Raw genomic sequence first — 26923 nt, 5'->3', positions numbered from 1 at the left:
ATCTTGCTCGAGAAACGAGCTTTAAATCCAGTAAATGTGAATGCCTTTTTCAACAACCTGGCTAGAGTTATGGAGAGATAAAACTTAAGGCCCATGAGCATCTGGAATACGGACAAGACAGGACTGTTCAGAAACCACACAGAATTGATGCTAAACGGGGAATAAAGCAGGTAGGAGCTATCACGTCAGCTCAAAGAGGCACCCTTGTCACCGTTGCTATTGCCAACAACGCTCTGGGAAACAGTGCGCCACCTCTCTTTGTATTCCCTCGCTTGAGGTATCGTGACCATTTTACTCGAGACGGTCGTATTGGCTTCATCGGAGCAGGAATGCGTGTGGCTGGATGCAAGAGGAAGAATTTTTGTTATTCTTGCACCATTTAGTAAAATTTGCTAAACCAAAATCCTGAGCACAAATGTTTACTGCTTCTAGACAATCACGAATCTCAAATATCCATCAGAAGCCTGAATTTTTGCAAAAGCAGGAGAATTGTTATGCTGTCATTCCCAACGCACTGTACACACAGGTTGCAGCCTCTAGACCGTTCAGTTTATGGTCCATTTAAAAAGACAACTGGATCAAGACTCATTCGGGAAAGACCATGTCAATTTATGCCATCCATTCAATTATAAGGGAAGCACTTCCTTTTGCTGTAACTCAGAAAAACATTGCAGCAGGGTTTCACTGCACAGGCATAGTACCATTTAATAGGAATGCGTTCAGTGAAATCGATTTTCCACTACCTGTTGTCATTGATTGTCCAGCACAAGCTTCCAATTATGGAAAGCAAACTGTTTCTTTGGCAGAGCCATTAGCGATTTCTAGTGACCCATCTGAAGCTGGGAGGACATCTAATCCTGATCCAGTAGTAATATGCGAGAAAACACTTCCAAATGTCACAGCTTGTGACGCAGGACCTAGTGGCTTACGATCATCTTCTTCAGTTCGTGCAGCCTTTTCACCCGAAGGTGTTCGTCGGTTACCAAAAGCAGGTCCAAGGCAAGAAACAAGAGAAGGAAGAAAACAGAGTAAGTCTGCAATTTTGACCGACACTCCAGAGAAACAGGCCTTCAGCTCTTCTTCTATAGCCAGTCCCCAGGCGAAAAAAGCGGAGGGAAGCTAAATTTAAAAAGCTGCTGGCCAATAATGCGAAAGCAGAAAAAACGTGAAGAATCGTCATTGGAAGACAATAATAGTTACTGTCTTGTATGTGTCGAGCCTTTCGCCACAGTCGTCCCAAAGAGAGAGGATTTCAGTGTTTGGTACAAGCGACATGAGACCAACCAATACATTCCAAAGGCAGGGATATCAACGTGTGCCACAATTGTGAATCTGAATAGGACCAAGACATGCATTACTTTTCTATTTTATTGACTCACTAAACATTTACTAATAAAGCTTGAATTCTTTCAGTGCTATTAATTGCTATTCACAATTAATATAATTGTAAATGAATGAGAATTGAAGTTTATTGATGTTTAATCAATGTTTTGTAATGTTAATGTACTTCGTTACAGTATGAGCCTTTTAGGTAATAAAATGTGGGTTAACTGATTATGTTACTTTCATAACCTACCTGTGTCACTATCGTCCCCGGTAATGGGGACAAAAGTAACAGGTACAGTGATGCCTTAAGATTAATTTTACAGATACCAAATATATGTAATTTTGTAGAAAATAAATTCATTTGTGTTTCGAAATCTTCAGAGAACACACACATTAGTTCCATTTGTTTCATAAGTTTATAGGGAGGTAACAAAAATGCAATATGCAAAATGTTACTTTTGTTCCCGGTCTCCCCTCAATAAAATTAGTTCATGTGGTGACTTCGATATTGCTTTTGCGTGTTACTGTGCAAGAAAAAGGTTATTGCGAATCTCCTACATTCGTATGATCTGACGCAAACTATTTCTTCCGACCAGGGTGCAGGTGAACAGTAGCACAATCATAGATAATATTTTTATTCATTCTTCATTACTAGATAGGCGTCCTATCAATAAAAAGGGTGAATAGCCTTTCAGACCATTATGTACATATTTTTGTACCCAGACAAATGTTTTATATAATAACTAACTACACAGAAAAAGTAATCCAACAACAGTAGAGTTTTATAAATCTCATTAAGGAACAAGAGTGGCAGGACAGATACAATGTTTCCCTTCATCTTCATCTTCATCTACATGGTTACCCTGTAATTCACACTTAAGTGCCTGGCAGAGGGTTCATCGAACCATTTTCATACTATTTCTCTACCATCCCACTCTCGAATGGCGCATGGGAAAAAGGAACACCAAAATCTTTCCGTTCGAGCTCTGATTTGTCTTATTTTATTATTATGATAATTTCTCCCTGCGTAGGTGGCTGTCAACAAAATATTTACGTATTCGGAAGAGAAAGTTGGTGATAGAAATTTCGTAAATAGATCTCGCAGCAAAGAAAACCGCCTTTGTTTCAGTGACTGCCACCCTAACTCGCGTATCATATCAGTGATACTCTCACCCCTATTGCGCGATAACATGAAATGAGCTGCCCTTCTTTGCACCTTCTCGATATTCTCCGTCAATCCTACCTGGTAAGGATCCCATACCGCGCAGCAGTATTCCAGCAAAGGACGGACAAGTGTAAAGTAGGCTGTCTCTTTAGTGGGTTTGCCGCATCTTCTAAGTGTTCTGCTAACAAAGCTCAGTCTTTGTTTCGCCTTCCCCACAATCTACGTGGTCACTCCAATTTAAGTTGCTCGTAATTGTAATTCCTAGGTATTTAGTCTAATTGACAGCCCCTTAGATTTGTGCGATTTATCGTATACCCAAAATTTATCGGATTTCTTTTGGTACCCATGTGGATGACCATGCACTTATCTTTGTTAAGTGCTAATTGCCACTTTTCACACCATACAGAAATTCTCTCTAGATAATTTTGTAATTAGAATTTATCGTCTAATGATTTTACTAGACGGTAAATTACAGCGTCATCTTCAAACAATGTAAGGGGGCTGCTCATATTGTCACCTAGATCATTTACATAAATCAGGAACAGCAGAGGGCTTATGACGCTACCTTGGGGAACGCCAGATATCACTTCTGTTCTACTCGATGATATACCGTACATCACTACGAACTGTGACCTCTCTGAAATCACGAATCCAGTCACACAACTGAGACGATACTCCATATGCACGCAATTTGATTAATAGTTGCTTGTGAGGAACGATATCAAAAGTGTTGGTTATTTATCAATAATTTTCTTCGAGGTGATTCATAATGTTCGGTACAATATATGCTCCAAAATCCTACTGCAAGTTGGTCACTGATATGGGTCTGTAGTTCAATGGGTTACTCCTATTTTCCTTTATTGAATATTGGTCTGAGCTGTGCCACTTTTCAGTCTTTAGGAACAGACCTTTCATCAAGTGAGCAGTTGTATATGATTGCTAAGAAAGGCGCTATTGTGTCTGCATACTCTGAACGAAACCTGATTCGTATACCATCAGGACCGGAAGACTTGCCTTTCTTAAGCGATTTGAGTTGTTACGCAACACCTAAGATATCTACTTTTATGTCACTCATACTAACAGCTGTTCTGGTTTCGAATTCTGGAATATTTACTTCGTCTACTTTCGTGAAGGAATTACGGAAAACTGTCTAGGACGTGCATATTTCTATTGTCAAACCACGATTTGTGAAACCTGTTTATATTTTATTAATAGGATTAAATAGGAATAATTAATATTTGTCATTTTGGAAATATTTTTGGTAGCAGGGAAAGTCTGCAGTAAAGTATTGTTGGCGGGAGGGTCCGCAGTTTAGCGTTCGTAGGAAGTCAGTAGTAAGCGAGAAGTGAAGCGAGTCGGTAGCAGGTCTGAAGCGAGAGGTTGAGAGGAGCGGTGTGCCTGCCAGCCACCAGCTGTGATTTACAAGAGATTATAAACGGATGTACAGAGACATCAGCTAACTACTATCATAAGAGGAACTAATATTATCGAATATTTCTTTTTTTTTTTTTTTTTTAGAAACTATAGACTAGTGAAGGTATGTTTGCGCAATGCTAGTTGTAAGGTTATTGTCCCATTTGAACGTTTGTAAAATCACATTACCAGCAGTAAATATTCGAAGAAACGTTTTCAGAATATAATTAATTTATGCCAGCAATGTTGCATTACTGATTATAATCCAACCCAAAAACCATTAACGTAAATATCTGCAAAATTTTATTGTTGTCAAGAAAAAGTTTAACTATGAATTACGTAACTTCAAAATAAAGAATGTCAGCCACTTACTATGACAGCCCACCAGCAGCTAATAGAGTATAGTAAAGCAGAGTAAGTATATTCATGTCGCAGTTCGATGTAGCAGTCAGATGGTGATCCGTAGCAGTCAGATGGTGATCCAGTAACAGTAAAAAACGTAAGGAACAGTTTTGGGTTGTTGCAGGTAACGACTGAGGGCCACGACAACGACACATTCTAAGTTTCCTCAAAATAATCGGGAAATAACTTTTAATAAGCAGCATTTAAACTTGTATGCCAAGATAGCACTTATTATTATTGAGAAAGAGGATTAATTTCAAAGGGAAGATTTCATTTGCCGTTATTAAGCAAGGCATAAAAATCATAAGGTTGGGTTCGTAGGTTATTGTAGAAGGGAAGGTTGCGTAACAAAAGAGATATAGTGGAGACGGGAAGGTTTCAACTGTATTGAGTAACTCCGCTTTAGTGGCACCATCATCGGTAACATTTCCATCGCTATCGCGCATTGACGGTATTGACTGTTATTTGCTACTTATGTACTTTACATTTTACATACGACCAGAATCTCTTTGGGTTTTCTACCATATTTTGAGACAATATTTCATTGTAGAAACTATTAAAAGCACCTCGCATTGACGTCCGCACTAAATTTCGAGCTTCCGTGAAACTTTGCTAGTCTTGGGATTAGCGTTCTTCTGAATTTGGCATGCTTTTTTCGTTGCTTCTGCAACAGTGTTCCGACGTGTCTTGTGTACCATGGTGGATCAATCCCATCTCTTTATTGACTTATGCGGTATGAATCTATCTATTGCTGTCGATACTGTATCTTTGAATTTGAGCCATATCTGGTCTATACTAAACTTGGAAGGAATGGAGACTCTCTCTTAGGAAGTCATCAAGCGAATTTTTATCTGCGCTTTTAAATAGATATACTTCGCTTTTGTTTTTAGTGGTTTTGGTTGATCTGGTTTTGAGCCTCGCTACAATGACCTTGCGTTCACTAATCCCTGCATCCGCCATGACTCTTTTAGATCTCTCTATTAGATTAGGCCAAGCGTGTTTTCGCAACCATTTACAATTCGTGTGGGCTCATGATCTAATTGTTCAAAGTAATTCTCAGAGAAAGCATTTAGTACAATTTCAGATGATGATGTTTTCTGTCTACCACCGGCTCTGAACATGTATTTTCGCCAATACATTTATCATCCTCTTTGAATGTTGCTTTCCATTAGAACGTTCAAAACTGGTTACTAGCAGTAAAAGGCAGCCTGCGTGGCTGACTAGTGGGTTAAGAATATTATGCAGAACAAAGTGGGAATTACATCAAAATGTAATAAGTAGTCGGAATCGAGCCCATTACAAACAATACTGTAGGGTGCTTAAAATGTTGTAAGGAAGGTAAAAGGTACGTGGTGCGCAAAAAGAATAGCTAGCTCCCCCCCAGAGGGTCGACAACTCTTTTGTGGATACGTGCGTAGCGAGCACGGGACCCCGAGCTAATGTGGCTCTCCTTCCTTTCCGGGCTGCATACCTTCTCTTTCCGCATCCTTCCCCATCCCCCATCTTCACCCCCCCCCCTCACAACTCTGGCTCTTTCCTTCCCTTTCTCCCCTTCTGGGAGTATGGTTTGTGCCTACGTCCGGAGACGGACGCTCGAAACAGTAACAAATTCTTTGCTTTCTCTGCTTGCAAGTTTTCGTCCTCTTTCTGTCCTTCTTCTGTCCTTCTTCTGTCCTTCTACGGTCCTTCTTCTGTCCTTCTACTGTCCTTCTACTGTCCTTCCTCTGTCCTTCTACTGTCCTTCTTCTGTCCTTCTACTGTCCTTCTACTGTCCTGTCCTTCTCTCCTGTCCTTCTACTGTCCTGTCCTTCTCTCCTGTCCTTCAACTGTCCTGTCCTTCTCTCCTGTCCTTCTACTGTCCTGTCCTTCTCTCCTGTCCTTCTCTCCTGTCCTTCACTTTTTTCCTCCCTGTGCATGTCTGAAGGCCGACCCACGCATTTCTATGCGTACCCGGTGACGGGGTAACGCGTAATTCCCCGCCCTGGGAAGACAGGTAGGACACGTTCGTACCCCCTGGTAACGGCCAGGCCCAGGGAGGGGTGATTACCTGAGCTGATGCCTTCCGAAAGTGCCGATTGGTCCCTCCGTCCGTTTGTCGGGAGGTGTGACCTGAGGTGTGAACCATCACCTAAGGCAGGAGTTCCCTCAGGGAGGGCCCCCACATGGGAGGAGCGCGCCATCGGAGACGCCGGTAATCATGGGGGATTCTTCCGCAATGGTTTCCTCACCTTCCACTATGTCAGCTCACAAGCGTAAATTCACTGAGTCTCAGCCACAGACAGTTCTTCCATCGTTGCCACAGTTCCTTGTTGTTTCTCGGTCTGACGAAGGTCACGACTTCTCCACGGTCAACCCTTCCATTATTCAGAAAGGTGTCGACGCAATTGCAGGTCCTGTAAAGTCTTGTTCCAGATTACGGAATGGCACCTTGTTATTAGAAACAGTCAGTGCCCTCCAGGCACAAAATTTGCTGCGTACCTCACTGCTCCACACCTTCCCTGTCCGGGTTGAAGCGCACCGCACTTCAAATTCCTCGCGTGGAGTCGTTTATACACGCTCCCTCGATGGATTGTCTGACGAAGAAATTCAGCACTACCTGTCTGACCAGGGCGTAACGGCTGTTCATAGAGTTATGAAAATGGTTGACACGAACATCATTCCAACCCGCACTGTCTTCTTGACATTTGACAAAGTTCAACTCCCATCGAAAATCAAAGCAGGCTATGAGATAATTTCCGTTCGCCCTTATGTCCCCAATCCTACGCGTTGCTATCGGTGTCAGCGGTTCAATCACACCAGCCAGTCCTCTTCCAATCCGGCCAAATGTGTTGTGTGGCAAGGATGCCCATGAGGGTGCTTGTCCACATCCGTCCCCTCGCTGCATCAACTGTATGGGTGACCACGCTGCTTCCTCTCGCGATTGCCCCATTTTTAAAGTCGAAAAGCTCATCCAGGAAATCAGAGTGAAGGAAAAGGTGTCGACCTTTGCTGCTCGAAAATTATTCGCCAGTCGACTGCCCGCCGTGCCTCAGACAGGAATATACAGCAATGTCCTTGCTTCTCCTCGGCCAACAAAGGAGGCGGCCACGCAGACTTGCGACCTCACCTTCAGTACCACGGTCGTCAGATCGGCCAGCGCAAAGATCGCCCGTTCAACCTCACCACTTTCGCCTGCCCACTCTATGGCTCAGCCTTCATCGGGTTCTGCTAAATCTCGACCCAAAAGTCAGACACCAAGACTTCGAAAAAAGAGCATACTCGTGAAGAGTTTTTACGTACCCCAACTTCACAACCATCGGTTCCTCCTTCCTCTAAACATCATATTTCCGAGAAGGCTAATAAGAAGCCCACTTCATCTCCTTCTCCGCCAAGGCGTGTCCCATCTACAGTACCACCTGGCGGAAATCGCCTTCGGCCGTCTACTGTGTCGCCGAGGCGCACTGCTGGCGGCCGATCAACCGGCCGATCGCTGGTGGCAGGAGCTGCTCCTGAACAACCTATGGATCAGGATCTTCTGCCTTCGGCTGAATTCCATTCCATGCTGTCGGTCGCAAGCTCTGAGCAGTCGTTGAGTTGACGGCAACTGTGGTAACATTACTCCATTTTCTGTTTACCCTATGTCCATTATCCACTGGAATATCCGCAGCATTCGAGCCAATCGGGATGAATTGTCGATCCTCTTGCGATCCTACTCGCCAGTCATCTTCTGTCTTCAGGAAACAAAGCTGCGTCCCCATGACTGCTTTGCTCTCCCCCTTTTTCAGTCCGTCCGATATGACCTCCCCTCTGTTGAAGGCACTCCAGCCCATGGTGGACTCATGATTCTGCTCCATGATTCTCTCCATTATCACCCAATCCCCTTAACCACCTCCTTCCAAGCCGTCGCCATCCGTCTTTCCCTTTCTGGATATACCTTTTCTCTTTGTACTGTATACATTCCATCGTCCACACCAATGGCACGAGCTGATCTCCTTCATCTTCTTGGTCAGCTTCCACCCCCCAATTTGCTGGTTGGCGACTTCAATGCCCACCACCCGCTTTGGGGATCTCCACATCCTTGTCCACGTGGCTCACTATTGCTAGACGTCTTCCACCAAGCGGATCTAGTTTGCCTCAACGCTGGGGTCCCTACATTTTTGTCTGCCTCCACGACAAATTTCTCTCATTTGGACCTTTCTGTCGGTACTGTTCCGCTAGCCCGGCGCTTTGAATGGTTCGCCCTTGATGACACAAACTCGAGTGACCACTTTCCATGTGTCATTCGACTGCAGCCTCAACTGCCATATTTGCGCCCGCGACGCTGGAAGTTTGCCCAAGCCGATTGGAAACTTTTTTCGTCTGTAGCGACATTCGATGACCGTCACTTTTCTAGCGTCGACGATGAGGTCACACATCTTACCGACTTTATTCTTACAGCTGCGGAACGTTCAATACCACGCACCTCCGAATTGCCCCGGAGCCCCCCAGTTCCTTGGTGGAACGAGGCATGCCGTGATGCAATACGTGAGCGGCGACGTGCTCTCCGCGTTTTCCGCCACCATCCTACTTTGGCCAACTGTATCCGCTATAAGCAGTTCCGTGCGCGATGCCGTCGCGTCATCCGCGATAGCAAGAAGGCGAGCTGGAAATTCTTTACTAGCTCCTCCCTCCTCGGAAGTTTGGAGTCGAATTCGACGGTTATCTGGCGCGCCTCGTTTCTCCCCAATCTCTGGACTCACTGTCGCGCGTGATACGTTGGTGGACCCCGTCGCAATTTCTAACTCATTGGGTCAGCACTTTGCTGAGATTTCGAGCTCTTCAAATTACCCGCCAGCGTTTCTCCCGAAGAAACGTGCAGCGGAAGTGCAACCTGTTGCTTTCTCCTCTCAAAATTGCGAAAGCTATAATACTGTTTTCTCCATGCGGGAACTCCAACATCCACTCTCTTCTTCTCGCTCCTCCGCCCCAGGACCGGATGGTATCCACATCCAAATGTTGCTGCATTTATCAACCCATAGTCTGCGTTACCTCCTTCGCCTTTATAATCGAATTTGGACCGACAGTACTTTTCCCAGACGATGGTGGGAAGCTATCGTCGTTCCTGTTCCGAAACCTGGAAAGGACAAACATCTCCCCTCTCGCTATCGCCCCATTTCTCTCACGAGTAGTGTATGTAAGGTTTCGGAGCGTATGGTGAATTGCCGTTTAGCTTGGTGGCTGGAGTCCCGCAGTCTTTTAACACCTGCCCAATGCGGTTTCCGAAAGCATTGTTCTGCAGTTGACCATCGTGTTGCTCTCTCCACTTATATCATGAACAATTTTCTCCGGAAACGCCAAACAGTAGCAATATTTTTTGATCTGGAGAGAGCATACGATACCTGTTGGAGGACAGGCATCCTCTGCAGACTGTTCTCTTGGGGCTTTCGAGGTCGGCTGCCCCTTTTTCTTCTCGAATTTATGGCAGAGCGCACATATAGAGTGCGGGTGAACACTACTCTCTCCCGTACTTTCTCCCAAGAAAACGGGATACCCCAGGGCTCCGTGCTAAGTGTTGTACTGTTTGCCATTGCCATAAATCCAATTATGGATTGTCTCCTTCCTGATGTCTCAGGCTCCCTCTTTGTGGACGATTTTGCGGTCTACTACAGCTCTCAACGGACTAGCCTTCTTGAACGACGCCTTCAAGGCTGTCACGATCGCCTCCACTCTTGGAGCATCGAGACAGGCTTCCGCTTTTCTCCCAGTAAGACCGTTTGTGTTAATTTTTGGCGTCGTACGGAGTTTCTTCCACCCTCCTTACATCTAGGACCTGGCAACCTTCCGTTTTCGGACGTCGCTAAATTCTTGGGTCTTATGTTTGACAGAAAACTGTGCTGGTCCTCCCTTGTTTCCTATCTTTCGGCTCGCTGTTTGCGATCCCTCAACACCCTGAGTGTCCTGAATGGTACCTCCTGTGGAGCGGACCGAGTGGTCCTTCTCTGCCTCTATCGCGCCTTAGTGCGCTCGAAATTGGACTGTGGAAGCATTATTTACTCCTCTGCTCGGCCTATTCTTCGGCGTCTCGACTCTATCCACCACCGTGGATTACGTTTAGTGTATGGAGCTTTTTACACCATCCCTGTGGAAAGCCTTTATGCTGAGACTGCTGAACCTCCGCTGTCCAATCGGCGAGCAGTCCTTCTGAGTCGCTATGCTAGCCATCTGTCTTCCATGCCTGCTAATCCAGCCCATGACATTTTTTTCGACGCCTCCTTTGATGTAGCGTATGCAGGTCGCCCCCCCCCCCCCTCCCTCCCTCCACCGGGAGTCCGCTTCCGTCAACTGCTCCATTCCCTTTCCTTTCGCTTTCCTAAAACCACCTTGACAACTTGGGGTACAGCACCGCCTTGGCTCCGTCCCCGGACCTGCCTGCTCCGAGACCTTTGTCAATTTCCCAAGGATGGTACCCCTTCACTTGTTTATCGTCGGGCATTTTCTGCTCTATGTGCGCAAATGAAGGAAGCCACATTTATTTACACTGATGGCTCGAAAACATAGTTAGGTGTAGGGAGTGCCTATATTGTTGGCGACACCCCAAATCAATTTCGGCTTCCTGACCAGTGTTCGGTTTATACTGCGGAGGTTTACGCTGTTCTCCAGGCTGTCCATTACATCCGCCGCAATCAGCGGATACAGTACGTTATCTGCTCAGATTCTCTTAGCTCTCTCCTCTGTCTCCAAGCTCTTTACCCTGTGCACCCTCTGGTCCACCGGATTCAGGACTGTCTGCGCTTGCTCCACCTGGGGGGCGTCTCCGTGGCGTTCCTCTGGCTCCCGGGACACGTTGGTATCTGTGGAAATGAGGCGGCCGATATTGCAGCCAAGGCTGCAGTCTCTCCTTTTCGGCCAGCTATTCAATCGATTCCCTTCGCCGATCTACGGAGCGTTTTATGTCGACGTGTTATTCATTTATGGCACACGCATTGGTCGACACTTCCCCATAATAAATTGAGGGACGTGAAAGCTCTTCCTTGTGCTTGGACCTCTTCCTCCCGAGCGCGTCGTCGGGAGTAGGTAATTTTAACTAGACTTCGGATAGGGCACTGTCTTTTTAGCCATCGACATCTCTTAAGCGGCGATACTCCCCTACTCTGTCCCCGCTGCTCTCAGCTGTGGACGGTAAGACACCTTTTGAGTGCCCCTATTTTACTCCATTACGCGCCCGTCTACAGCTGTCGCTTGATATATAGTCGATTTTAGCAGATGACACGCGCTCAGCCGACCGCGTTCTCAAGTTTATTAGTGCCCGTGGAATGACGTCAGTCATTTGAAGCTTTTTTTGGGGACAACCAACCCCTTTCTGTAGTGGATTTTTAAGCCTTCCTTCTGCTTTTAGCTTCTACAATTTTTTGAGTTTCGTTCCCATTTCTGCTGGTTTCCATTTTCGGTTTTTATTGTTTCCTAAGTTACGGACCGGGCGCTAATGACCATAGCAGTTTTGCGCCCTAAAACAAAACAAAAATAGCTAATTCACAGGGAACAATTAAAACCATATGTTGAGTCGTGAAGAAAGCGTGTGGTCAGCAGCATAAAGTCGAGGATATGAAGTCAGTACGCAGTAAAGATGTTTCTGTTACTGATAAGTCAGGTATAGGTACAGTATTTATCAGTCAGTTTCTGAACATAGCTGATGAAATTAAATAAAAACTTAATTTCCACAGAGAACCATAAAAATCTTTTAGAAAATGGCTTTCGGAGATTGATATCTGAAATAGTCTTTAGTGATTTAGTTATTGACTCGGTCTCCCCATCGCCAGTATCACGGAGGAGTAAGTACTTTAATGGGTATGACGGAGTATTGTTCTGCAAACGTTAGCCTTGTACTTAGCCATATTTGTAATTACTCCTTTAGGAATGGCCAGCTGCCTGAACTATTCAAGTACTCAATAGTAAGGCCGCCTTATAAAAAGGGACGAAGAAATAATGTGAGACTATCTTAGACCTATTTATGTGCCACCAGTGTTTGCTGAAGTTATTGAAAAGGCTGTGTGTATAAAGATAATTGATCATTTCATTTCACATAATTTGCTGCCAAATGTTCGGTTTGGTGCCAGAAGTGTTCAATAACTGTGAATGCTATATTCTCTTTCCTGTGTGAGGTACTGGATGGATTAAACAAAATGGGAGGAGTATCTCACAATAGCGTCACCTCTTACTTTAAGAACAGACGGCAACAGGTCGCTCTCCACAGTAGTGAGAATGGCTGTGATGTGGGGTCAGAGTGGGACACGGTTAAATGTGGGGTGCCCCAGGGATCAGTGCATGCACCACTCCTGTTACTCATTTCTGTAAATGATGCTGCTCCTAAAATATTTCTGTTTGTTCGTGGCACTGCTTGGTGGTAACGGATGTTGTGGGCAACATTGGCACTTTTACCAATAGTGCAGTTAGAGATATAAGTTCAAGGCTTGTAGAAAATAAACTAACACTGAGTCACAATAAGACTCGTTTTTACACTTTCTAACACACAGTTCAACAAATCTCGACGTTCTAGTTACACAGAATGGGCAGTGAGACTGAACCGTCAAAGATTTAATGCTGCCTTTCTTACTATCAGAACAGTATCTGAAGTATGTGATAGTTCAGCACGGACAGTAGTCTACGTCAGTTATTTTCATTCATTTACGATGTATGGTATTATATTTTTGGATAACTTTCCCATTTTCAAAGGGTATTTTTGGCTCAGAAACGGACGGTTCGGACAAATACTGGTGTAAGTTCGCGAACTTCTTGCCGACCCCTTTTCTTTATGTTGGATATTCTGACACTGGTGTCTCAGTATACACTGAAGAGCCGAAATACTTTGACCGATGGCCACCGCGACGCTGGATGTCGCCAAACGCCGTTGTAGGCATGTGAAGTGGTAACAAAAGTATCTAAGGGGAGCGGACGCGAACGGGAGATCACGCTAGCGAAGATACGGGCAGCAAATCAAGACCACAGTGCTGGTGCACGCACAAGTGTTTCGGAGCACACCGTTCATCGTTGAACACAGCGCAGCGCAGCAGACCACACTGCGTGATCACATGTTGACCCAATGACATCGTCAATTACGACCGCAGTAAGACGTGTCGACTCTACTGGTGAATCATATATGTGCTACACTACGTCGATGGTCGTTTCCACAAACACCGTCATCGAGGTGAACGGCAACTCGAAATGCGCGGCGCGGACGCAGGCCGGTGGGAGCAGGATTATGCCATGGAGGACATTCTCCAGCGCTTGCATGGGACCTGTGGTAGTAACCGAAGGCACGCTGACAGCTGCGAACAGCCTGCATCCCTTCATGCTTAATGTCTTCCCCGACGGCGATGTCATCTTTCTGTAACTGTGCGTCTCGGAAGCAGAACCGTGCTACAGTGTTTTGAGGAGCATTATGACTAATTTACGTTGATGTCTCGGTGACCAAATTCGCCTGATGTATTCCTATGGAACGCATCTGGGTCTCTATCGGGCGCCATCACCGCGTACGCAAGTCAGTGGCCCGTTATTCACGCGAATTACATGACCTGTGCGTAGATATCCAATGCCACAAACCTACCAACCAACTGTCGGATTTCTGACACGCACAATCCGTCATTTATTGCAAAGACGGACAGACAAGCTATTAAACAGGTGATTATAATGTTTTGGCTCATTAATCATATTCTTAAACGTCGTTTCTTGTTAACAGTCTCAACCTACTCCAAAGAGCTAGCAGCTTTCACTCAAATAATACTAGCAGAGATTCAATTTTCATTTGAATCGCAGCTCCTTGGATCTTGTGCAGAAAGGCGTACAGTATTCTGCTACATCCATTTTCAAAACGCTATGTCAAGAACTCAAAATCGTAGCAGTAATCGACGCGCTTTCAAATTTAAACTTAAGCGTCACTTCGGTTAGTTTGGACACGGGTACTTCTTTCTGCCGGTGGGTGCTTCGCAGGTTGCGATACAAAACTGACGGGAGAGGCCCCGTTTTCCTCAGTTGCTTCCAGTGGTTAATTGGAGCAGCTCCGTGGAGTTCAGTAGCACAGAAGTTGCCACCTTTTGTACGTCTTCGTGCTTGCCTACTGTTCTCAGTAGCAGCCGTGGACCTTAAAACACCGGTTCCAAATATTTCACGTTAATGGTAACGCAGCCTCAATTATTTATGATGCGTACCATCACAAAAATGCTTAACAATTATGACGTTCTTGGGAAATGAACAGCTCCTCTACAAAAATCAACGGATTCCGCAGACAGAGGTGCTACGAAACTCTGCTCGCTCTGTTCCTCCATGAGATCCACAGCACAGTGGACGACGGCGCTCAGGTTGATGCCGTGTTCCTGGAGTTCATTAAGGCATTTCACACCGTCTCGCAAGGCCCTTTAATGAAAAAAAAAATACGACCTTATGGAGTATCGGAGCAGACCTGCGATAGGATTCAAGACTTTCTTGCAGATGAAACACAACACGTCGCTTTTAACGGAAATAAATCGAGAGGTGTATAGGTATAATCTGGAGTACCACTGGGATGTGTGACAGGACCTTTATTAATTCACAATATATATAAATGCTCTAGCAGGGAGCGTCGGATGCTCATTAAGCCTACTCGCAGATGATGCAGTTATTTATACCAAAGTAGCAACGCCAGAATATGGTAAGAATTTGCAGAACGACCTGCAGAGTGTTGATGAATGGTACACACGCTGTCAGTTGACCCTAATAATGTAAGATATTGCGCATACATTCGAAAAGAAATCCACTACTGTACAGCTACACTGTTGATGACAAACACCTGGAGACAGCGTCTGCCGTAAAATATCTAGGCGTAACTATCCAGAGCGACCTTAAGTGGAATGACCAGATAAAACAGATAGTGGGAAAAGCAGACACAAGACTCAGATTCATCGCAAGAATCTTAAGGAAATGTTGTCACCCACGAAGGAAGTGACTTATAAGCCGCTTATTTACCTGATTCTTGAGTATTGGTCATCTATCTGGGATCCCTATCAGGTAAGGCTGATCTAGAGGAGAGTGGCGCGTTTCATCACGGGATCGTTTAGCTGGCGAGAGAGCATTACGGAGATGCTAAACAAAGTCCACTGACCACAATCTATAGGTTATGAGCTGTAGATTAAAACCGAAGAAACTGCAAAAAGGTGGGAATTTAAGGAGATGGGATCTGGACAAACTGATTAAACCAGAGGTTGTAAAGAGTTTCAGGAAGAGCATAAGGGATCATTTGACAGGAATCGGGGAAAGAAATACAGTAGAAGAAGAATGGGTAGCTCTGAGGGATGAAGGTAGTGAAGGCAGCAGACGATCAAGTAGGTAAAAAGACGACGGCCAATAGAAATCCGTGGGTAACAGAAAAAATATTGAATTTAATTGATGAAAGGAGACAAAATAAAAATGCAGTAAATGAAGCAGGCAAAAAGGAATACAAACGTCTCAAAAATGAGATCGACAGGAAGTGCCAAATGGCTAAGCAGGGATGGCTAGAGGACAAATGTAAGAATGTAGAGGCTTGTCTCACTAGGGGTAAGATAGATACTGCCTACAGGAACATTAAAGAGACCTTTGGAGAGAAGAGAACCACTTGTGTGAATATCAAGAGCTCAGATGGAAACCCCGTTCTAAGCAAGATGGGAAGGCAGAAAGGTGGAAGGAGTATATGGAGGGTTTATACAAGGGCGATGCACTTGACGACAATATCATGCAAATGGAAGAGGATATAGATCAAGACGAAATGGGAGATAAGATACTGCGTGAAGAGTTTGACAGAGCACTGAAAGACCTGAGTCGAAACAAGGCCCCGGGAGTAGACAACATTCCATTAGAACTACTGATGGCCTTGGGAGAGCCAGTCGACAAAACTCTACCTTTTGGTGAGCAAAATGTATGAGACGGGCGAAATACCCACAGACTTCAAGAAGAATATAATAATTCCAATCCCAAAGAAAGCAGGTGTTGACAGATGTGAAAATTACCGAACTATCAGTTTAATAAGTCACAGCCGTAAAATACTAACGCGAATTCTTTACAAACGAATGGAAAAACTAGTAGAAGCCGACCTCGGGGAAGATCAGTTTGGATTCCGTAGAAATGTTGGAACACGTGAGGCAATTCTAACCTTACGACTTATCTTAGAAGAAAGATTAAGGAAAGGCAAACCTACGTTTCTAGCATTTGTAGACTTAGAGAAAGCTTTTGACAATGTTGACTGGAATACTCTCTTTCAAATTCTGAAGGTGGCAGGGGTAAAACACAGGGAGCGAAAGGCTATTTACAATTTGTACAGAAACCAAATGGCAGTTATAAGAGCCGAGGGGCATGAAAGGGAAGCAGTGGTTGGGAAAGGAGTGAGACAGGGTTGTAACCTCTCCCCGATGTTATTCAATCTGTATATTGAGCAAGCAGTAAAGGAAACAAAAGAAAAATTCGGAGTAGGTATTAAAATTCATGGAGAAGAAGTCAAAACTTTGCTGTTTCTGACAGAATTACAATGTCATCGGCTGATCTCAATAGGACTTGGAGGAGCAGTTGAACGGAATGGACAGTGTCTTGAAAGGAGGATATAAGATGAACATCAACAAAAGCAAAACGAGGATAATGGAATGTAGTCAAATTAAATCGGGTGATGCTGACGGAATTAGATTAGGAAATGAGACACTTAAAGTAGTAAAGGAGTTTTGCTATTTAGGGAGTAAAATACCTGATGATGGTCGAAGTAGAGAGGGTATAAAATGTATACTGGCAATGGCAAGGAAATCGTTTCTGAAGAAGAGAAATTTGTTAACATCGAGTATAGATTTAAGTGTCAGGAATTCGTTTCTGAAGGTATTTGTATGGAGTGTAGCCATGTATGGAAGTGAAACATGGACGATAACTAGTTTGGACAAGAAGAGAATAGAAGCTTGGGAAATGTGGTGCTACAGAAGAATGCTGAAGACAAGGTGGGTAGATCACGTAACTAATGAGGAGGTATTGAATAGGATTAGGGAGAGGAGAAGTTTGTGGCACAACTTGACTAGAAGAAGGGATCGGTTGATAGGACATGTTTTGAGGCTCAAGGGATCACAAATTTAGCATTGGAGGGCAGCGTGGAGGGTAAAAATCGTAGAGGGAGACCAAGAGATGAATACACTAAGCAGATTCCGAAGGATGTAGATTGCAGTAGGTACTGGGAGATGAAGAAGATTGCACAGGATAGAGTAGCATGGAGAGCTGCATCAAACCAGTCTCAGGACTGAAGACCACAACAACAATCACAGTCACCATTTATTTCCCAGTGTATGCACTCTCTCTCTCTCTCTCTCTCTCTCTCTCTCTCTCTCTCTCTCTCTCTAATCAAAGGCTGGACGAGTTAACCGAACGTTCGTTTGTGCTGCAAATTGTTCCGTTTTTGTTTTCCTGCAGTAAGACGATCTCTGCAAGGCTTGTACTATTCCTGTGTGTGTAGTATCCGATACTACAATTGTAACGGGCTACCTCGCATTTTCATACGTGTGTTTATGGAAATACGTACATGATTTTACCAGAGCTGTCCTACTTTTGGTCTGTAGAACTGCACTGTTGCCTCCTACAACCCTTTAATTAATAATTAGAAAACCTTATTAGAAAAGGTGATGTCCGATACTGGCGACGGTCGAGATTGCAGAAAATCATCAGGTAGAGTCAAATCTAAAACGCCTGGCTTCCGATTCCCACTTAGCAGGTAGTCTCTACCACCCCTGTCACCACATGCGTTCTATTGAAAGAGAACTGACGAAAGCCGCTACATCTACATCCTAATGGGAAACAAATGTGTGTGTATAGCTATTTTAGTATACTATCTAATACTGCCGCTGTACTTAATGTTATGCAATTTATTCGGTACCAAAATTCGCTTTTTAACCCTCGGAATCAACATTTCCGCTCATGACCGTAATTTTACTGCTTCGGTCGAAATTTTGGTAAGTCTACCCGCTCCTGCGGAAAAGGAGTCTTACAGAAGGACGGACAGGCTGACACATAGCAAATGACAAAAAATATTTTTGGTGTGATGTAATTGCTAAAAAGACGCTATTCGGATTTTTTCCTTACTTGTAGTTAAAATCTTGCTTCTTGCTTAATTTGATGACACTAGGCCAACCGGAAATACTTTATAGGTTTTGATGAGTCAGTTTGCGATTATTAAAATATGTGATACAAATGTCCGTAGCTTTTGATCTCATTGTCTTAACAGCTTACATTTATTACAGCGCCAAGGGATAGTATACCTTAGTATGCGACATAACTTTAAACTTCAGACTACTAGCGGTTCAGGAGAAAAAGGGTTTTTAAGTCAGACAAGCTGACAGACAACAGACCCTGCCCTAAAAAGACAGTCATCATCTTTAATGATTTGTAGTGACGGAAAGGTGTGCTCGTCTATTTATCTAATCGTTTCATCAGTCAGGTTGGTGGTGTCGGAAACTTGTTTGTTATTTGCGTTTGCAATGGTTGCTAAACACATATATCCTCTCCACAGGATTTTGGTAGGGTGGTAAGAATGATGACAGTGCCACTAAAGCAGAGTCATTAAACACGGTTTTCCCAAACTCCTTCGCCAAAGAAGACGAAGTAAACATTCCTGAATTCCAATCAAGAACAACTGGCAAGATGAGTAGCATAGTAGGTGTAGCAAAGTAGCTTACATCACTCGATAAAGGCAAGGTCTCCGGTCCTGATTGTTTATCAGTCAGGTTCCTTTTACAGCATGCTGATACAATAGCTCCATATTTAGCAATTACATACAACTGCTCGCTCACAGAAGGATCGTACCTAAAGACAGGAAAATTGCTCAAGTTATACCAATGCCCAAAAAGGGAATTAGGAGTGATCTGCTCAGTTACAGCCCCATCCCACTAACGTGGATTTTAAGTAGGGTTTTGGGATATATACTTAATAAAACATTTTCTTCGAGGTACTTCATAATGTTCTAACAGACACAGTCAGCACGCATCCAGAAAATATCGTTCTTATGAAACACAACTAGCTCTTTATACTCAGGAAGTAATGAGTGCTATCGACAGGGGATGTCAAATTGATTACATATTTTTAGACTTCCAGAAGGCTTTCGACACCGTTCCTCACAAGCGTCTTCTAAACAAATTGCGTACCTATGGAATATCGCATCAATTGTGCGACGGTATTTGTGATTTCCTGCCAGAAAGGTCACAGTTCGTAGTAATAGACGGAAAATCGTAGAGTAAAACAAAGTAATATCCGGCGATCCCCCAGGAAAATGTTATACCAAAGCGAATTGCAAAATGATTTAGATAAGATCTGTGTGGTGCGAAAAGTGGCAGTTGCCCCTGAATAAAGAAAAGTGTGAAGTTATTCACGTGAGTACTAAAAGAAACCTGAGCTGTGTGCGGCTCGCGTTGGTGCTATCCATAGCTCGGCATCTTGTAACGGCGATAGTGGCGCCTCGCTTTCTTAGTGTGTTCACTGGCGCCGGTACGTTTGATCGCGTTGCCTGTCCGTGAGTGGCAGTAGCAGCAGCGCTTATCGATAGCACGTACTGTAGTACCATCTTTGGAGCAGCCTGTAGTATTTCCGGTTCGTCGTGTGTCGAACAAGAGGCTTTGAGACAGAGCAGCAGTCATGTCCGGACAGCCAGTACTCGCCCGACCGCTCTGTCCGACGGAAGGATGTGGCCGGTTTTAAATGCTCTCTGTGTACTGGGTTTGGTGTGAGTGGCAGGGCGAACGGACACGAGGTCGTTTGGGGGCGCAGCAGCGAGCAGGTGCGTGCAGCACGGGGGCAAGCCGGAGCCACTGGCGGATCGAGGGGGGGTAGCTGCGAGGCCGAAGACTTCATAGCACACCGAGCCCTGGAGGTTTGAGTGAAGAGTTAACTGCTAATGCAGCCTCGACTATTCTGACATCTCGACTTTGGCATGCGGGTTGTTACTCCCAGGGCCGCTGAGCCTGGTGGCAACGAGTGAAGTGTTTCGAGGCGGTGAAATATTGCAGCCGTCTTTCTTTGTTTGTTATTCATCACTCAATTTAATATTATTCTTATTAGTGGATTACAACCGGTGGTATTTTCTGCCTTGTGGTCGCTAATGCCCCAGTTTCCTGCCACGGAGTTTAGGGTACCTTTCCGGCAGTGTACCTTTCCTCGTCGTGTTGATGCTGTCCGACGAGGCGTGTGCTTTGACAACTTCTTGTATTGTACTGTGCATATTTTTAGGGAGGTCTACCTTGGTTCTAATGCTTCCTTCGGCCTTGGGTGTTTCCTGAAGACGTAGTGCTGTCTCTTCGCCCTTGCCTAAAAATATTCCATCGTTGTACCGGTGACTAGACGTTAGGCGGATTGGTTAGTCGGTCGGCGTTTAATCTTTCCCTAGCTCGAGTAGTTCTAGTTGCCATCCTGTTACGTCGCTACAACTCCTGGCTACCTGTCTCACCCTGCCTTATGTTTGAACTACCTTCCCAGGCTGACCCTTGAAACACTTGCTGAGAACCGCTTGTCCTGATTCCTTAGATTGTGATGTTTGTTTTAAGGATATTTGTAATTCTCTAATTATTGTTGATGTGGCCGTCAGCCGAGCAATAATGTCACTTCTTCGGTGATAAGGCCTTCAGCCGTGTTACAGTACGTTTTTTAAGCAAACTTGTTTTAAAAGCAAGGTATTTATTTTAAAAGTGCTATTTGGAATTGTTCTTCTGACTTCTAATTCAGGCCTTCAGCCGCTTGTTGTTTGAGGTTATTGCTAGTGGCCTTCGGCCGTACAATTGTGGAAGCTTTTTCTGTACTATCATACAGCCATTTGTCTCTTTAAGAGATTGTTTTAAAATTTTAATTTCTTTAAATAAAGTTCACGTATTTGTTGTGCAACCGAGAGTAACTGATTACGGCCCCATCCACAATCGTGTTCTCTCAGGTGGGGTCCGCACTTTGAGGTCGTGGAGATCAGAACTAGCGGCAACATATAAGGAGATGTGACGAATGGCTGCCGTCTGGTCAGTATTCCCACGACTGACCACAGGCTCGCAGTCGCGACGTGAAACCTCATGGTTCACTGCTGCTGCAGCAGCAGCGCCTGCAGACACGAACAGCATTTCATCACAAATATGGTGCTGATTGCACTGTTATCGGGTGTGCGCAGCCTGTTTCTACAGCGCTCTTTGTGCGTGTGTTGTGCGCTGTTTGAATCCACAGAGTAGTAGATTAATTATAACTGAGTCTTTGGAGACTAATGTTACTGACAAACGGTTCTCAATCTCTGCAAGTCTCTTAAGCTCGCGATTTATTGTACCGTGACTCTGTGAGTCTATGACTTCGCATACGGAAATAGTTTCTTTTTGCTACACTGTGGTCTTCACTCAGTTTCTTTTGTGTGTGGTGAGGACGTGTTTACTTCGGAGTAGTTCCGCATCTGTTCATGAGTCTTACGGCGACATAGCGCTGTAATATTTTGACAGTTACATGTTTTTATATTCTATCTGGGAACACGGGAAGATACAGCCCACCGTCAACGTGATTCCAGGACTATATTTTGTCGGTAAATTTTCTCCCGATGTACTCGGTATGGTTGACGTGTAGTGGGGTAATATACCAGCTACACTGGTCCTGCTCACATCTGAAGGACACTCATTATATTGATGAACAGATACGTTTTTGTAGAAATGTTTTAAATACTGCAATGTACTAGCTGTCCAGTGTGTGTCTTTGTATTTCTATAGATCAGTCGAAATAATTTTAGGAGCAATGACCACACTCGTATATACAAACAATATTGCAGGGTTTACTTTGTTTAGACATCGTAATCACTTGTCTTCACTCAACATGGGAGTCCACCTGGCTAAAAATGGAGTCACCCATGCAATTTCAGCATAACAAACTCGATTGAGAAATTATTTAACATCGACGATGCATTTCACCCTTTTGTGGCATCACTAGATTGTGTAGAAGAACCTGTATATGTAATCCATCTGTCATAAAGCCATATAAAATGGAAAATAGACGCAACAATGGCAGTAGCCCACAGAAGTTTTAAAAGAATGATGGTTGGCGGCAGCAGAGCAAGCCTGTTTCTGATTGGTCTAGAGAAAAGGGGGTGGGAAAGGGAGTACTCGGCGCTAAATTTGTTAGCAACATTTACCAGGAAGGGCGTCGGTGCATTACGACAGGTTTGCTGTGGCGGACTGCCCTCTACCCCAATGACTTGAGTGCAATTTGTGACAGCCGCCAGGTCGCTTGCGTGGACACAGATACGTATTATTTAAATGACGCAAATTTCTCCACCCCACCTGGGGAGACGGTCTGGCGTAGTGTTAGGCAGACATGCAGTGCTCTCCCAATCGCGACTCGGTGGCCGCGACCGCACAGGGAGTTCAGTACCTGCTGGCATTATCCAGTGAACACGGGGGTGGAGACCCTTGTAATCCAGGTGTGTATTTGTAGCGTTCTTTGAATTTCCACCGACATTACAGCGGGCAGGAGACTTTTCGGCCACAACTGATACAGCAGCAGTGTGAGCCACCAGGCTGGAGATGACTACACCCCAACGTTCTCAGCAGTTGCTCGGCGTGTCCTCGGTCATATTCCAAGCAGCAGTATCCGCGGCAATCCATACACAGTTTGCAGTCAGAGGGGTGGGCCACCGTCGGCGAACTGATGTTCGCTGGTGTGGTTTCAGTTATTGGACGGTTGTATCTCTAGGTGCGTATTTTATAGCGCTGTACAGCATATGAAACAGTATCTTCCGTTGGAGGCATCGGTATTTTATAATGTCGTCACACAATTAGCAATGTAGTGGTGGTTTGGCAGTGGTTTGTCTATTGGAGTGTGGTATTTCTAATGTTACAACTTTGGTTAAACATCGGTAGTGCTTATAGAATTTGCTATGACATAATTTCTACCAATACATTCGTTTCTAACACATACACCATGACGTCCCAAAAACACACGCGGGCCGCACACACACACACACACACACACACACACACATTAGTGATGGAGTGGTGACTTATCAATGATAAATAAATAAGACCTATGGTGCATTGTGATTGCCTGAGGGCATCAAGACATTCAAACGACGTCGGAACAGTGGGGTGAATCTTGTGTGATAGGACACAATAATTATAATTTAGGGAAGCCCGAAAAAATTACGAAAATGGGCGAAAAATACGTAAAATTTGGGAAGATACGAAAAATATGGGAAACTAAGAAAAATTGCGGAAGAAATAGATTAGAAACCCTTTTACTACAGAGTACAACTGACTGGGCTCATGCAGTTCAGCTGTACTTATAGAGAGAGAATTACAATTGATAATCTGCTACTGCTTATAGCAAACCTGCACCTCTATTACGCGATGCTCAGACCTCGAATGAAAAGGGCTATGGGCGGTTGAGCTAGTTATGAGAGATGATGATGGGGAAAGGTGCTTGATCCACATTGGTCGATTGGGGCTCCCATCGGCTGAGAGAGGGTCCCTGCCATTTTTATGTCACGTGATGTCTATAGAGTTACGCCATCTACAGACAAGCTTATAATTACAAATTCAGAAAAATTCCGTAATTTATTCGAGAGAAAGAGTTTCGCAAACTGAGCAAGTCAGTAACGCGTTAGTACACCTCTCGCCGTTATGTGAACAGTTATTCAGCTTGTCACGGAACGGCAGAGTCCTCCTGAGGAATATCATGCCAAAGTCTTTCCAATTGGCGCGTTAGATCGTCAAAATACGGAGCTGGTAGGAAGGTGCTGCCCATAATGCTCCAAACTTTCTCAACTAGGGAGAGATCTGGCGACCTTGCTGGCCGAGGTAGGGCTTGGCAACAGAAACTCTACCTGCATGCATGCACCACTCTGCGAGGTGTCTCAAGACGTGTACTCGCTGGCCATCGGGACTTAGTTCGAAGTGGGACTCCTCACTGAAGACAATTGTACTCCAGTCAATGAGATTCCAGGCCCGAATGAACAGCGAAGACGTGCATGGCGACGCCATGGGCAGTGATGGGATACCAACTTGACTGCCGCCCGCCGTACGGCCTACCAACCACAAGTGATGGTCTGGGTGGCATTTCACTTCATAGCAGATGCCCTTCGGTCGTCAACTGTGGCACCCTTACGGCACAGCGGTGCGTCGACCACACTGTGCGCCCTGTTCTGTTGCCCTTCGTGGCATGCCACCCTGGGTTTACATTTCAGCAAGATAATGCCCGCCCGCCCGCTTAGGGCGAGAGTTTCTGCGGCCTGTCTTCGCGCCTTCCGAACCGTACATCGGCCAGCGAGGTCGTCAGATGTCTGGTCAGCTGAGAAAGTTCACAGCGTTACGGGCAGGGCCCTCCAACCAGCTCGGGGTTTCGACGACCTAACGTCCCAGTGGGACAGAATTTGACACGATATCCTTCAGGATGGCATCTAGAAACTCTGTCAATCAGTGACAAGCCGAATAACTGCTTGCATAAGGGCCAGACGTAGACCAATGCATTACTGACTTTCTCAGTTCATGAAGCTCTTTCTCTTGATTATATTATCCAAGTTTTCTGAAAGGGTACTCATTCGTTTGTCTGTACTTGTGCGACACATATGCCGATTTCCGTCCAATTCCGATTACCACTTCGTGATGCGTCTATTTTTGTCTTCTAGTATATATTTTGAATCATAATTAGCCCCTTTTGGCTGGTAAAGAAGTACTTTTCTTGTCGATCCCACAAAGGAAAGTTTTCTCCAGTGAAAACCACTCGTCTCCAAAACTGGAGACTTCTGTCACCATTGACAGGAGCAAAAGCTAGGCAGGCTTCTCTGTAGCAGGTAGACAATGTCTCTTTGAGAACAGTGTTTCTTGCTCTCAATTCTGCTTTCCTTAGAAGACGAATGACTGTCCTGCTGCTAATAGTGAAGCTTAAAACTCGCTAAATTTGTCGTGCGTTGACGAATGGATGGCTAATCACTGAAACAAAATATCCACCGGTCATGAGCTGCTGCAGCGGAATGTGGTCTCTCGTTCGCGTTACCACCCTCTTCCTTTTTTTCTAATGCACTTGGCAACCGTTGTCTTGCGAATGCACATGGTCACGGTCGTGTTTAGGGCATGAAGTGGGTGGGGCAAACTGGGCAACTGCCCAGGGCGGCAGGTTTAAAGAATGCTGCTTTGCAATATTTCGATAATCACTGAAGAAACGACTAAGCGGGGCTCAGTATCGATCTCCGGCAAAAGGGAAAGAAAGAAAGCATTGAAGATATTTTCTCGCCTTGACCTTTTTACAAAATCCTCAAACAATTCAGGTAGACAATAAACGCACTCTCCAACTGAAATTGTAGAAGACCAGGAGGAAACACACTAAAGACGAACACACAACACTTTCACAATACGTAATTGGAAAATGGACCGCCCACCACTGTCGAGGGACTTTTCACGGTACTGATACTTTTCTTTCTTTCCTTTTTTTTTGTATTCTGAAAAATGAACGGGATAAAACAAAATAAAGAGAATAATTAGTTAAAATCAAAACGTAAGTGTTACAAGGAGTTATTACTGTAGTTAAGAAACTTTCTACTCCTATTCTGTCTTTACATCGTGATGCTAAAACCTTCCACGTTCATTATAAGGACAGCTTCTTAATGTGCGTGGAACGTATTGCCAAATTTGGACTGTTTCTTGCCAAACACCTGTCACAAAAGAAAGAATCTGCAAAGGAAAAAACACCATACTTAGTCAAGCATACGAGGAATTAATGAGAATCATGGGGAAAAGTAGTTGACGAAAGATAGGTCCTCTTGGTGTATTCTCTTAGAACTGCTGAATTTGGGGCACTGTTAAACCGTTTGTTGTGTACTGCACTCGCGTATGGGACTGGATGGTGTGGTTTCTTGACCCGTTCTTCTTTTCGTTTATTTATTGCTCCCTGCAAAGTAAAATGTGCTTCGTCATTCCACTGGATAATTGAGCGTAGCCCTTTTTGCCATCGCGATCAATCCAATTATGGATTGCATTCCACCTAATGTCTCAGGCTCTCTCTTTGTCGATGACTTTGCGATCTACTGCAGTGCCCAGAGAACATGCCTCCTGGAGCGCTGCCTTCAGCGTTGTCGAGACAGCCTATACTCATGGAGCGTGGCAAATGGCTTCCGGTTCTCTGAAGAGAAGACGGTTTGTATCAACTTTTGGCGATATAAAGCGTTCCTTCCGCCATCCTAACATCTCGGTCCCGTTGTTCTCCCATTCGTGGAAACAACTAAGTTTCTAGGGCTCACATTGGACAGGAAACTTTGTTGGTCTCTGCATGTCTCTTATTTGGCGGCCCGTTGTACACGTTCCCTTAATGTCCTCAGAGTTCTTAGTGGTTCATCTTGGGGAGCGGATCGCACTGTCCTGCTTCGCTTGTATCGGTCCATAGTCCGATCGAAGCTGGATTATGGGAGCTTCGTCTACTCGTCTGCTCGGCCATCCCTCTTACGCCGTCTCAACTCCATCCACCATCGGGGGTTACGTCTTGCGACCGGAGCCTTCTACACTAGTCCTGTAAACTGTCTTTATGCTGAAGCTGCCGAATTACCATTGACCTACCGGCGCGACGTACTGCTGTGTCGGTATGCCTGCCGGCTGTTGTCTATGCCCGACCACTCCTCTTATCAGTCCTTCTTCGCCGATTCTC

This window comes from Schistocerca piceifrons, chromosome 6, assembly GCF_021461385.2.
Source record: "Schistocerca piceifrons isolate TAMUIC-IGC-003096 chromosome 6, iqSchPice1.1, whole genome shotgun sequence".
Taxonomy (NCBI): domain Eukaryota; kingdom Metazoa; phylum Arthropoda; class Insecta; order Orthoptera; family Acrididae; genus Schistocerca; species Schistocerca piceifrons.
Note: the sequence above shows the minus strand (reverse complement) of the source record.